Source organism: Bactrocera oleae, chromosome 2, assembly GCF_042242935.1.
Source record: "Bactrocera oleae isolate idBacOlea1 chromosome 2, idBacOlea1, whole genome shotgun sequence".
Classification (NCBI taxonomy): Eukaryota; Metazoa; Arthropoda; class Insecta; order Diptera; family Tephritidae; genus Bactrocera; species Bactrocera oleae.
In genome coordinates, this window is record NC_091536.1 from 21216102 (window position 1) to 21228989 (window position 12888).

The 12888-nt window shown below is 32.4% G+C and overlaps 1 protein-coding gene across 5 annotated transcripts in view; it reads left to right on the plus strand.

Annotated features, from left to right (window-relative positions):
• bnl (fibroblast growth factor branchless) overlaps positions 1-12888 on the plus strand; it is a 162320-nt gene that overhangs the window by 22724 nt on the left and 126708 nt on the right. The window contains exon 1 of one of the 5 annotated variants that reach the window (XM_070111441.1): positions 3681-4981. The exons of the other annotated variants lie outside the window; for them this stretch is intronic. The gene's annotated coding sequence lies outside the window, so the exon portion shown is untranslated. Of the gene's footprint in view, positions 1-3680; positions 4982-12888 lie in introns of those variants that run through there. 5 annotated transcript variants of the gene reach the window in all.

The following is a 12888-nucleotide window of genomic DNA, read 5'->3' on the forward strand; positions in this document are numbered from 1 at the left end:
CAAATGCTAATCTAGCGCTATTTCTTAAGGTGAAAGAATGGTTGACAGCGACAGAAGGGATCAAAAAATTATGTATGAAAGGGAAAACGTTGTAATGGATGTGAGGAAAAATAAGCAAGAAAATAATTGAAGATTAAGAAACTAACACACTATATTTTTAAAACTAAAACTTAAATAAAAAATAAAAATATAATAAAATAATTCTTAAATAAAATATTTTTAATGAATATGGAAATTAAAAAAATATATTTAAAGCAGAAAAAGTATGAGCGAACCAAAAGCATTATAGGCTTAGATCAATAACTTATGTTTTAATTAAAAATATTTTATATTAGGAAATTAAAATTGTAAAAAATTTCACAAATAAAATTATAATAAATAATTAAATAAATAAAAGTTTTGATAAAATGTTTATATATAAATAGCAGTTGAATTAATTAATATAATTAAACTATTTAAATTTCGGAAAGCTGAAAAGCTTTACTTAATTTTTGCAAAGTTTCTTTATTCGAATGAAAGTTCAGCTAGTGACTTTTACATTAATTTTATACAGGGTTGCAAATAATGTAATAAAAATTAATGTATAAATTATTATTTTTTTTACTTTGTATTCCAGAAAATTTTAATTAAATTTAATTTCAAATTTCTGAAGCCAAAGATCGGATTGACAGAAAAAAAAGGTTATAGCAAATATCGGATTGGAAAAATATTTTAATACCAAGTTTAATAATTTTTTTTTAATAATAAGTTTTAATAAAAAGTTAATAAAAATTTTGTTTGAATGTACTGTCTTTTCCACCATTTTAGACTACAGCACGCACAGCGCCATCATGTTCAATACTCTAGAGCTGTGGTCGGCAAACTTACACAATTTATATTCTATCAAATGTTAATTCAGATTTTGAGATTACAAATTAAATTTTCAAGTATTAATTCAAAATTTCGTTGATTAAAAAAAGACGAAACCCTGATTTTATAACAAAATTAACAACATTTATTTATTTATTATCAACATTTTATTACTCATAATTTTTTGAATTTAATTTTTATATATACAAATACGTAAATCACTGTGGGCTATAATTTGTTTTTCCTAAAAAAAACCGGAACAGTTTGAGTATAAAAAAAACCTGTTAATTAATAACAAGTTTTTTTTTAACTTTTTAAATACAATTTTATTTGTTTCATTTTTTTGCATTTTTTTTGGCTTAAATAATATGTTAATAATTTTTAAAATTTGGTGTTTTCGGTGTTATGTTTAACCTTATTTTTCTTTTAAATATATTTTTTTATTTTGTAGAATTTATTTATATATAAATTCATAATTGTTTTATTTTTAATTTTCAAGCTTGTTTGGTGCATTATATTTGTGATTTAAGGCTTTAGTTTAACTTTTTTCTCGTCTCATTATTTTTATTTTGTTAATCATTAACATTTTTTTGAAAATTATTTTTTCGCTATACATTTTTTATTTATTTATTACTAATTTATTTTGTATCAAAATTTTCGTTTTAAATTTTTTTTTTCTAATTTTTAAAAATGTGCATACAAGTTTTTGACTACTTGTTTGATTCAGCCAGTCAAGCTCCAACTCAAAGAGCTCTTATGTCTTAATACCGAACTGCTGCCCATTAACGCGTGTGCCCATAATTTATTTTGCTATAAGTTTTTGCATACTGTGATTGTTAAACTTCTTTACATTATATTTTTTATTTTTTCAAATATTTACTCTTATTATAATCTAATTTAATTTTTTTTTAATCTCGCTTACTTATTCATAAAATTACTGTATTTTGATTTTGATTTTAATTATTTTTATTTTCGACATTTTTTTCCAGTTTCCACTCGGCTACAGCTCCGATTTCATTATCGTGCGATTCACGCTTTGCTTTGGCGCGCCGCCCCTACGACCTGACTCCATTTAAATTAGTCTTACTTTCGGGTGTTCGATACTTTTTGCTTCAGTTTTGTTGTTTTTTCTTTAATTTTCTCGATACAAATTTTCAGGAATTTAGGTTAAACAGGTTTAGCACTTGTTGCTCACCCAGTCGTGCATGTGCCGTAGCACATATTTTACAAGGCATTGCTGCAATGTATGGTATTTTGTATGTGGCTGTGTCACTGGTTTCGCGGCACAAAGTTCGGTTATTCATTAGGCGGCGACGGCGGTGCGTTGCTCAGCCCAGTCACTCAATGATTTGTGCGGCGACTCAGTCAGTCATTCATTTCGACAATACTTGAATGCACAATTGACCGACTGCCCACAGCTGATTGCCTGACCGGCTAGCCAGCAGCGCGGTGCCACCTTCTGTGCGCCACACATGCATGTGTGTGAGTGTGTGCGTGTTTGCCGCCCCTCCGAGCGCATTTACAGTTCGTAAAATGTTGGTCAGTAAGTGAAGGTAGACAAAGCGCGCAATTCATTTAAGCATTTCTTGTAGCAAGTGTGTTGTTATTGTTGTGGGCATGTTTGCTACACGTTGCTGGTTGCTGTGTGTTTGTTCCGCAATTACATTTGTCTCGATTTTTGGGCAATTTTCAAGCGATTACTATAATTAAATGCGTACAAAACGAGGAAATTTGCGCAGCCATTATAATTAGGCGGCTGCCGGAGCCACAACAGTGAACTTATGTACACACACACATTTACACCCATACTTACATAAGTATATATGTATACATATATGTGTTTTGGTAATTTTTTTCATGCTTGCTCTCTTTAGTTTTGCAGTCTGCGGCGCTTACTCAAGCATGCCTGTATGTGCGTGTGTATGTGTGGCAGGCGTTGAGTTGAAAACAAGTGTGTGTTGCATGTTGCGTTTGGTTTGATTACTTTATGCCAAATTGGCCCTAAAGCTTGTGCTTGGTCTAATTTGATAATTTAAGGTTATCGCTTCACTTACATTGCCACACACACGCACACAGCGCACATGCACACATACATACATATTATGCATTTCAGATTACCACTATGTTGTGGACGATCTTGCAACCAGCTGTGAATTTCGCCTTTCCATTAATTGGCAACGAGGGCGTTTTATCTCATTCAGCGTAGGCGTGGCACTCTTCACTTGACCGAAAAATGTCAGAAATTAGTGAAAGGGGTTTCTGTAAGAACTTCACATTGCGCTTTAATATTATACATATATATTTCAGCAAGATCAAGCAAGAAATTAATTTCAACTTTTTGGTTTTATTCGTAGTTTCTGTGCAAAAATTGTAGACAGCGCGAGATTCGAACAGAAAAATTGATTATTATTAACCTTTTTCTAATTCATATTAAAGACTACTTTTATTTTAAAATAAATATTGTTATACTAACCTCAAAAAATTCTGTCGGTTTAGTTAATATGATTATTACAAAAAAGACTTCGAAAGACTAAGCTAATATATGACACGCGACAACGTCATAACGATTTTTATCATATTTGTTATATAGTGCCCACTATTACATTTAGCATGAATCCTTACTTGCTGATTTTAGTAACGTGTGAGCGCTGAAAAAGGGATAACAAGAAATATAAATTTTCGACATTTTCTATGAAATCTCTTGTGTTCAGCTATTATAGCACTTTTTGCGCAATGTTTGTTGTGAAATGAGTTTTGTCAAGATAAAGTACAAAGGTGTAAATTGTACAAGGATTTTTGTAACATAAAAACATGGGCAAATTAAGTTCTTTTCGGTTAATGTGGGTTGAACACCTAGGTTATTTGTTATTCTTTTGAGATTATATTTAAGTTGCTGGTTTAGTTAGAGTTTATCGAACTGATTTCGCTCATAATACAATTATTGTCCCTTCAACTTCCGCATGTCTGTCGATAGTTGAAAATAAAATGCTTTCCTTCTCCACTAAATATATTAACAGTATGGTCTGCCTAATAACATTTACTTGCTTGGAATTGTAAACCACAACACTCAGCGGCACCCAAATATTTTTCTACTTTAGATTCGCTTAATTCACGATTTATAGTTGCCACCTAAAAGCATAATAAACTTAACATAAGCAATTTATTAAATTAAAAGACACACTTTAAAAGCTATTTGCGCACGAGAAAATAAAAAATAATAAATATAAAATAAAACTGATAAACCACGCAACCCTCGATCGTTAAAAATTCATCGAGACTCGTAAACAATATAAGGAAACCTATTAATTCAAGTGGCCTTTGACGATTGCGTGAGCACATGGAAATACGCTAATTAAATTGTCGCCGCTTATGAGCAACAACAACAAGGAAAACAAACAAATTTGTAACCGCTCGCCCTTTTGGGTGGCACACACACGCACATTTCCTTGCTACATGCCTTGCTTTGCCTTGGTCTTGCTTTCCTGCTACTCCTGTGTTCCCTAATTTACAGTTGCACGCTCGTTTTTCGGCGGCAATTGAAATTTAATTGCTGACATGCAAATAAAAAAGCGATTACTACATACACACATATGTATGTACAAACTTAAAGTACATTTTGTTTCATTCGTGTCGTTGTCATAAATAAAGGACATCAATAGCTGTGGGTTGGGTGAGCAAAGTGCCACGTAAGTTACAAGCGCGCAAGGTTATAAATACTTGCAGTGGAAATTTCGATCACTTGAGCTTTACCACTGCACTTAAGCGCAATTACACGACCACTTACACACTTGTTTGTGTGCTCGATGGCACTTAGGTGTCCAACTTTTTGGCACATTGTTTTAACAGTAAATCTTCTTGCGCTTTTTTCTTGATTGTGAGGCGTTGAAATGTGATGAAGTGGCTTCGCTATGTTTTATTTGAAAAAATGTTGATTTTGTTTTTGTAAATTTGGTTCGTGTGGTGCATTTGGGCGACGCGCCGGCGCACATTTCCCGCACAAAACCGGCAAAGTTTTCGTTTTTTTAGCCAACACTCGAGCAACAGCAAAGTGTCGCCAAAAGTAAAGTCTACAAGTGATGTAATAAATGCAACTAAACCAACAAAAACAACAAATAACAAAAGCACGCGCAAAGTATGTACATACCATTAAATGTATTTTTTTTATGTCTACCTTATTTTATGTGCGTTCGTTTGTATGTATGTAAATATGTGTGTGCCACAAATAGGCACTTGAGTATTAAGACATTTCAATTGACAATGTTTTTTGTGTCTTAAGCTGTTCGCTTTGTAATTTATTAAATTATTTTCGCTTTTGCTTTACTTTTAATTATTGTTCTTTATTTCTCGTTGCAACATACATACTTACATGCGTGTCTGTGTCTTTTTGTATCGCATTTCAATGCATTTAGTGAAGGCGCAATGGTGCCAATGACCTTAGGTGACAACTTATCGCACACAGACACACACACACCAATGCATAAATACACAAAAAAACACGCATAAATAGCAACAACCACTGCCGGCTTTTATCAATTTAAAAATAAATTACACATAAATCAACAAATGGCAACTACTCATGCAACAATATAGGTTTGCGAATAATGTTAAATATATATACAAACCCACACACTCACCTAAACACTTGCAAATGAAATAAGAAAGCCAGCTGAAAACTAAGTGCAGGCGAAATTGATGAACCACATAACTGTCAATTTGTGCCATTTTGGCGCGATTTATGGGCACAGGGGGTTTAATTCAATGGCTACAAATACATACATTACGCACATTTGGCATGAAACATTTTCGTACTTTTCTGGAAAATTAAATTGAAGTACAAGCAGGTGCTCGGAATATATTGAATTAGCCTGCCAGAAAGGTCAATAAAGCACCTGGGTGCTGGCAATATCTTAACCTCATCCCATTTGATAAGTCAAGGATATTCAATGACATTCGATTTTAGTACTTTAAGTGAGTGTTTGGTGAAAGGTCTGCCGCTTGCCATAGCTGATTCGCACATTTCTCCCGTTAGAACACGCAGTTACTTGCGTGGATACCACAAATGTGCGTGCATGTATATATATGTGTGTATGTGTATGTTGGTATATGCTCCTTGTAGCATGCGCATGCTTTTATATTATTGTTTTTCCGCTTGAGCATTATTTAATTCGACGCCAGGTGTGCACGTGGCGTCAGTATTTAAATGCTTGTCAGCCGCTGTTGTTCCGCATAAATTAGAGAATCTCAAAAGTGTGCGTTGCTTTCTTTTTTCCTATGCGCTAAGACCAAATAGGTATTCGAGTATGCAATTTTGTTGAAAAAATTTACATATTTAATTGTTTGCAAAAGCTATTGGTGAGAAATAATATTTGCTTGTAAAATGTGGTGGAAAATTTGCATTGTATTTAAACATTTTAAACAAAAATGGAGAAATGCATGTTTGGCGAAATTTATGTTAAGAAAACTACAAGTGAGGATGAGAAAACGAAAAAATAACAATACATTAAAAATAAAATGTTGGATAAAATTTTTTCTTTTTAATTTTTTCTATATTTAATATAATGTGCTTATAATGAACTTTGAAATTGGAAAAAAAATTAAAAATATAAAAAAAAATATAAAAAAAATGTGGAAAACGGTTGGCCTCAAGGGCCATTCCTGCAACTTCCCTCTAATTTCATACGCTAACGTTCAAATTTCGTTTTTTCCACTGCTTTTGAGCTCTTCGAAATTTTTCGTTTTCGATATCTAGCAAGTAAATCAACCGATTTCGACCCGGTTTGCGGCAAACGATGTGTTTCTTCAAGGTTTAGAACTGATTAGTTTTTGGTGTCGATCGGTCAAGTCGTTTGGAAAAAATTCGAAAAAAAACGATTTCAAGTGCAATGAAACCCTTTGGAATGCCGTTTAGTTTATTCAAATCGGTTGAGCAGTTTAATAGTTATAAGAGGGTCACATACATCCACACACACACACATACATCCACACATACATACAGACATACGGACATCATCGTAGAAATGTTCGGGGAAGCTTCCTCGACCCTCAGAACGTCGAGATCTGTTGAGAACTCGATTTTTGCAAAATGGGGTGAAACCAATATCTTCCCGATTTTTAGAAAATTTTCCATTTTCTTAGCGGGAAGTTAAAAATTTAAAAATATATTAATATGAAATATAAAAAAAATATAAATATAAAATTTTCTATATTTAATATAATATAATGAACTTTTAAATTGAAAAAAAAACAATACATATATTTATTTAATTTAAATTTTAAAATTCATTTATTTATATCAACAATTATTTGATATAATTTTGTAAGCAGCTATTTAGTTTTAATATGTTTATTATTTTTATTTTTTGTTGTTTTTTTGAATATTTTTTTTTGAAATTTTAAAATGTATTACTCTTTTCATACTTTTGGAATTTTTATTATTCCTTTACTTCGTTTGATTCGCATACAACTGCCACGCTCAAAAGTTTTCGCATTTTTTTTTCTAAAATATTATTTTGCCTTTGAATTTGAAACACTTAAACATAAACGAAAAAAGGCATCGAAAATTAATTTTGACAAATTTACTTTTCTCCGTAATTCTTCAAGAATTCGTCGAATTAATTCTATTATTTATAAGTCTATTGCCTTCACTTGCTTTTGTTAGCGCAAATAATCCTTTTGGATACTCTGAGCGAACTAATACACCCCTGCCGTTAAATCCTCTATAAAGTGCATTGAACATTTTTAAAAATGAAATATTTATGAGCTTTTGTGTACAAAAAATTTATAAAACAAGAAAAAACGTTAACTTCGGTTGCACCGAAGCTATAATACCCTTAACAAATACAAAAGGTTTCTTACAAGAACTTGATTCCGATCGTTCAGTTTGTATGGCAGCTACATGCTATAGTTTTCCAATATCGGCGATTCCGCCAAATGAGCAGCTTCTTGGAGAGGAAAGGACGTATACAAAATTTCGGATCGATATCTCAAAAGACTGAGGAATTAGTCGCGTATATACAAACAGGGTTCAGGGTATAAAAAAGTCATATAATTTTTTGTTGATACAATTTTACTTCCACTTAAAAATATATATTGTATATACAAATTGCGTGCAAATGTTGAATGCCGTTGTCAGCTGACTTATTAACTGACAAGTGTCAAATTGTGCTAAAGCTGATGTGACAAGCTGTCTGCGGTAATTGAGGACATTTAAGCTTTACACTCATACATATTTACATACGCTTATGAAAAAGTTCTTATATATTACCGAAATGAAATAATACTATTTTTTTAAATATTTATTTACTATACCTAGGTAATATTAAATGGAATACATGAAATTTTTGTGCCAACATTTAGTCTGGCAAATGCTTAACAAACAAAGAAAGTCTGCATTTTTTTTTGTTTTGAAACCCGCGCAAATTATTTCTACAAGAGTCATACTCACCAAAAATCATATTTAAATTAAGACACACACTCATGTGTGTTGAAGGGTGTGAAAAAATATGATTTATGAAGAGTTTCGTACAGCATATATTTAGTGAATTCTTTTAAAATAAAATTTCGCATATTTCAAATTTTTCCCGTTGCCTGAGCTATTTTGTGGCAGTTATGTCTTTTTACGTCTGTGTTCAGCCCAGTGACGATATGGCGACATTTCTATGCGCGATCTACCTTCGTTCTCCCGAAAAGATTAATTTAATTTTGCAGAGAAAAATTAAGACACTTTATTTGTTATCTAATTAGTATTTCGCTACATAGTAATTTTTGCGAATATTTTCCATTGGATTGTCAAGAAACACGCCTCAACACATATGCATGAAAAAGAGAGAGAGAGAGTGGGAGAGTTTAATATTGATGAACGTGTGATCGCTTTGTGCGTTTTTATTGTTGTACGCATTTTAGCAACAAAAGTAGAAAACAAATAGAAATAAATATTATATGACAACCTAAATATTTAAAAGACGTAAAATCCGTTGGAAAAAAACGGCGCTTTTGTGGCAACTAAACTCTGCTTTTGTGCCATAAAAGTGCGAAATGTGTGCAGTATTGAGAAGACAGACATCAACGTGAGCTTAAAAACCAATTATCAAGCATACAGTGTGTCGGAAACATGCGTATACATACCTACTTATATTAATATTATATAATATTTTCTTCTAAGCTTTGAAATTAACTTTTTGGTTTTTTTTCGCCAAATTAAGTCAATTATGCTTAAATAGCTAGCTGTCCAGTTATGAGCCAAGTTATAGCTTTTTGTAATTATGCGATATGTCAAGAAAAAGTTCGCACGCCGGTGTACATATGTACATACAAACACCTGTATATCTCAAAAGATTTCTTGATATGACGCCCGACAGCTCTCATAAATGCCATAGTCCAACGTGCATATAAATTTGTTGGTGTGTCAAATCGAGTCTTTTAAATGTTTATTAGTTCAATTTAGAAAACCACTTTGACAACGTCATAAAAACCGCTATAAAACAGACACACACACATACGAGTATTGGCAACGCGATCACTACGTTTGCTGCGAAAATCGATTGCGAGAAATTAGACACAGGAAAAATGACAAAAAAATGCAAATGAGGCAATAAATTGATTGTTTTTTTTTAAAATCAGTTAATTGAAGAAATAAAAAAAAATACTCATTAAAAATCAATAGCGGCTAGTAAAAAACGCTTATTAACAGATTCGCCTAGTTTCTAGGCTTAAATGTTATCGACGGCGGAGCAACAACAAAAATATTAATTTTTACCAGTCTGCAAATTCTGAAAATATGCATATGCATGTATTTATTTATATTAGAAAATAAATCTTGTTCAATTAATACAAATGTCTCATTAGAGCAAATTTGTTTGCTCGAGAAATTTCAAAAATTCATTAATTGAAGTCACAGTGTTGATAGCTGTGACGGGCAAACAGCCAGCGCACACGAATATATTAATATATACTTATCGCAGGTATATGTATACACCTACAAGTATGTATTTTTATACAAAATACTATGTACGTATATGTGTGTGTGCCACTGCGTCTTTAGCACAAGTATTGCAGCTGCTTTTCTAAAAAAAAAAGATAAAATTAAACTAAACTATATGCCAACAATTTAATAAAAATGACAGCAGTTAGTTTTTTAATATCTTGCAATATAAATTCATGCTTATATGAAAATATTTTCGCATGCGACATTTTTTGACTTTTGTAATTTTTGCATTATTATTATTTTTTGTCTTAATTACTGAGCGGTATGTAGCACAGCATCGTTTCAAGTAAAATATTAATTTATTTTTTAATGAGAATTATTTAACTTGTACAAATATACAAAAAATTTGGCTTCAAATAATTAAACTTTAAGCGTTAATAACTTTTCAACGGTTAGGTTGACGAAAAAATCGTAAGAAACCGTTATGTAGAGCATTCAATTTCCTACAAAACCTCTTAAACGCAATAATTTGAAAGCAAGCAGTTGAAAGCGAGATACGCATTTTTCTATCTCACAATAAGAACAAACTATAAACTGTTAGACGGAGGACCTTCCCGTTACAATTCAAAGCCCTTCTTAGAGGTGTCTCCGAATCTATTATGCTGAATACCAAACGTTTTTTGACCCACTTATGTATGTACATATATATAAATACGCCTACGCACAACAACTTATAACAATTTGCAACAACAGCGTGTAGCATATAAAAATAATAAAATTAAAAATAATAACACGTGTTACAAATTCTTAAAAATAAATCGCTTGAAAGAAATAAATAGTAACAACATAATATAAATAGAATTGGTAATGCTGCAGGAAAAGCGTTGGCTGCTGAAATAGAATATAAACTAAAGATGGCGTAAATACAGCATAAAATACAAAAGAGTAGTGGAAATGGAGGCGCACAGCGTGTTACAGCAGCTTTTATGCAACAACACAATGGCGCTTACGCGGCAAATGTTTGCCAACGTCAATTGTGTGGAGCATTCGCCACTGTTCTGCTGCTGCTCTGCCGCTGCTATGCTGTGCTTGTGTGTGCTTTTGTTTTGGCAGCAAAGTTACGCAAAAGTTGCGTCGTCTGCGTGTGAAAAGTGAAAATCGCTGCAAAATAACAAAGTAACTTACACATACATACGTATATGTACTAATTTTTGGGGAAAACAATTATCAAAATACATACATGCAGCAATGCTAATGCTCTGCCTTATGCAAATGTGTGTGTATACTCGCGCAATAAATCACGCTAAAAGGCCAAGATGTAGGAAGTGCCCAGATGGCTGGTTGTGTGTGTGTTTGTGTTGAGCGCAGCACAATATTTTGTAGACAACAAAGGTCGTAGCGATTCTTGTTTTTGTTTTTATTGCAGGCGAACTTCGTTTTTTCTTGCCAAATTTGTTTAGACTGTCAGTGTTGAGGAAGATTTTCCTTCATTATAGCTGTTTTTGTAAAATCAAAGGCGAAGACTGCTTGAATTTCACGCTTTAGCTGAATCTCTCATGAGAGAAATGGCATGAGTACACTTTGGGACAATCAATGCGGTAAATATTTCAGTAATATTTGTATAATGCTTTGGGAGTTAAATTTTTTAAGATCTTCAATGGATAATTTATTTTTTTTTTAATGAAAAATAGTTGTTCGACTGAAATGTATGTTGATTCTGCATGTTGAGCATTTCGCTTTGAAGCTTTTTCAGATTAAAAGCTTTAACAAAAGTAGGCAAGTAAACAAGTGTCGAGACATTTTCTGCATATTTTTTATTATTATTTTAGCTATTTACATTTTTTCTCCATATTCTGGTAACAAAAATTATTATTTCCTGTCTAAAAATTGGAATGTTTATTTGCAGTTAAAAATGTAGAATATTCAATACACATACATATATTAAACTTAAAATTTCTAAAAATTTACGTAATATTCAAAAACAAATATTTGCAAACATTCTCTGCCTAAATATAACAAATGCAAAAAGTTTATTTCCATTGTAATGCGCATGATAATTGCGTGTGACATAAAAATGCATTTTTACGACGCCTATTCGCATGCCTTGAGTACAGCGCCGCGAGCAGCATAAAAAATAAAATGCTTAATAAAAGCTTGCATATGCCTTAAAGCGTGTGCGTATGAGTGTCACTGTACTTGCACTACGCGCCCAATTCTAATTTCAACATGCCATGACGTCTATATTACAACGCACGAGCACATAAAGTACTCATGCAGCCTTTTCCGCCTTGGCATGAGTCGCCTTTGCCGCCGAGCGCTTTGTAGTCGGTTTGTTGCGCGCCCAAAATGCCCGGCATGGACAACGCTGCTTTGCCGCATGTCAACTCATAAATGGGCTAAAATGCACGCACTTTTCCTTGTCTACACTAATAAATATTAAGAATGCTCGCCATTTTGTTGTTGTTTTGTAATGCGAATACACCAGAAATAAATCAAGTGAAAATGCTGCATGCAAATGCGTTAATTACTTTCACTTGACTATTCTTTATGCCAAACATTCAGATGTGAGTGTGTATGTGTCTGTGTTTGTATGTGTGTCAACAGTTTTTTGGGGTTGTCGTTAACTCACCGTTATCCCATGCAGGTGTCTAGAGATTTTCGTCACTTTCCGGTGTTTAGTGTGCGCATAGAATATTGCAATTAATACTGAACTAATTACAATGGGTACAAATCAGTTCTAATTGTGTACAGTGAGAAATTTATTTGCCTTACAAATATGTAGATGGCGTGATGTCAGGATTGCCTAAATTATGATTTATATTTTGAAGAAAAGTTGAATGCAAAAGAGTAGATTGAAAATTAAATGCATGTTGCAATAGTTACAACAAATTATTTCGGTAACACTTTATAAAAATTTTGTGCTTCAAAATTCAATACTCAGCGTGTGTTATATGAGAGCAACGCAAAACTTTTCACAACCTTATGCGCTAAACTGACGTCAGCAAAACAGCAGATTTACATGGGTTACATGGGTTTCCTCGAGCCAAAAGTGGCATATTTTCAATAATTTTTTTTTTTCATATAAAAAATGAAAAATTTTATTTAAACTTTTTTTA